Below are 2479 nucleotides of genomic sequence, written 5' to 3'. Positions count from 1 at the left end.
CCAATATGTCACTATTCTCTGTGTGTCACTGGAAACTGATTGGAGTACTGACTATAAAGACAGGTCAGAAAGCCATTGCAAAAAAAAAAAAATGCATCAAGCTTTATCAGGACAGGATAATATTAAATGTCAAAGAACAAAACATTTTAGATGAGATTTTTAAAAGTGACATGCAAAATGTTTGACTGTACTGCTGCCCCAAGCTCATAGGAAAGTGATTCAGAGTCTATAGTGAGTCTGTTTGTGGAAGGTCTGATCTACTGTAACGTAGGTGGCACATCTAAACAGGTAATGGGAAGAGCTATTCCAAGCTTAAGGACTTGATTTTCTAGTCCCCGAGAATGCTGGAAGGAATGATGCTTACATTTGTAGGAGAGTTAGTACAGTTTCTATTCCTCTTTCATCCTTTTCATGGATGCTGAATACATGAGATTTTTCAAATAAATGTTATTGCCACTATATGTTTCTGAATGAATTTAGCATCAGAAACATTCTACACTGATTTACTAAACATTGTTATGTATTAGACCTGGAAGACACGTTCAGTCTTAAACCACCATTGACCCACTGTTTAGACTTGCCTGTGCATAGAAAAGACTAAAGTAAATCAAGAATAAGAATAGAAAAGGATAATGTGAGAGTTGAGTTGATATTAGGTCTGAGTGAGAGAAGATGTGTACAAGGTAAGGAATATATACTGTTCATAGTAGTTATCAGGATGATGGGGGTATTTAAGAAAGGTAAAACAAATGTCCCATCTCACTGATTGTGATTTACATTTTCAAAAAAATATTACAGCACTTGCTACATACCACTCATTATGCCCCATAATGAGAAAACACACAGGGTAAGCCCCATGAAACCAATGTTTCCCATCATATAGGAAGTTGGTCTCACATAAGATCCCATTACCACCATATGGTATGGTACAAGAAGGCACAGATGTCTTGCAAGTACTTGGCTGAACTCTGGATTGCTGTGTACAAAAGATAACAGAGGAGCTGACCTAAGACTTAAAGCAAGTGTAGCCAATGCTCTAGTAGCTCTTGGAGAGCTTTTCAAGCAGATGAGCCTGAAGAAAAGTTACAAAGGCACATCCCTCTCATAGCAGTTCTCTCTGTTTCTCTGTTTCTCTGTTTCTCTGTCTCTGTCTCTGTCTCTCTCTCTCTCTCTCTCTCTCTCTCTCTCTTGCTCTCTCATTCTCTACTCTCTTATCATGGCTATGGATAAATCGCTCAAAAATTATATGTGGTACAATATCACAATATCAGTCCAGAAAATAGTTGAGAGATAACTATAAGGTATCACAGAGCACAAATATTTTGTGTTTATGAGAATATGCTACAATAATGGAGATGGTCTTTATTTATCCTAATATACAGCCATACATAGCACTAGATACATGTAGTTACCAAGTTGTTAGTCTATATATCTACACACACACACTCTCTCTCTCTCTCTCTCTCTCTCTCTCTCTCTCTCTCTCTCTCTCTCTCTCTCTCACACACACACACACACACACACACACACACAAATATAATGGCTTGTGAGTCTGGACTATAATGTTAAATATTAATTTAAACTTAAACTTTTTTATTTGAATTAATCTATTTTATATGTGTTTGTGTGAATTCATGTATCTGTGGTGATATGTGTGTACATGTACATGGAGATCAGAGGTCAATTCAGTGTCCAGGTTTTAGAAGTCATCCACCTTGTATTTTTGAAATACTCTCTCACTTAGTCAGCCAGCCTTGGGGATCTGCCAGTGTCTTCTGCCCCAGGCATTTCAAGCCTGTACCACTGTACTTAAATTAAGCTCACAAATCAGGTGCCAGTGCTTATAAAGCAGTTACTCTACAAAGTGAGCCATCTACCCCAGGCATAAATTTTTATTAATTAATTTTCATTTAAATCTATAATAATTTCCCTCTTGAAGTTAGTGTCAACTCTTTTGGGTAGCAAAAATCATAGAAACTCATGCTATCAACGTTCAGAAAACAAAGACAAGTGGATATTATTCTGGTACTAATTACAATTCATATTTAATTTCCAACAGCTAATATAAGTATCTACTTTGAAGGTAAATATGGTATGGTAGATTTTTGGTTTTAGACACATTCCACCTGCAGGACACAGACAAAGATTTGGAAAGGAGACGTGTTACAAGGGAGAGAGGCAAATTTTAATACCACTGCTGTTACAAGAGGTAGGAAAAAAACTCAGGAATAATGGTTGACTTGAAAGCTATTTAGGAAGGACAGGACTTCTTGAGAGAGAGAGATGGTGTTATGGCTCAGTGGTGCTGTGATCACAATGTGTACATCTGCCAATAACATAAGCCAACTCAGAAGTGAGTTGCTGAAATTTGAAAGGTTTTATAGCAGTAGCTCTGCCAGCCAGGACAGACGCTCAACAAGGCTCCTCCAGAATGAGGCTTAAGAAGTCCCAACACACCGGCATCTGCTGTTTCCTTCGT

The sequence above is a fragment of the Arvicanthis niloticus genome, chromosome 9 (genome assembly GCF_011762505.2).
Source record: "Arvicanthis niloticus isolate mArvNil1 chromosome 9, mArvNil1.pat.X, whole genome shotgun sequence".
NCBI lineage: Eukaryota > Metazoa > Chordata > Mammalia > Rodentia > Muridae > Arvicanthis > Arvicanthis niloticus.
Note: the sequence above shows the minus strand (reverse complement) of the source record.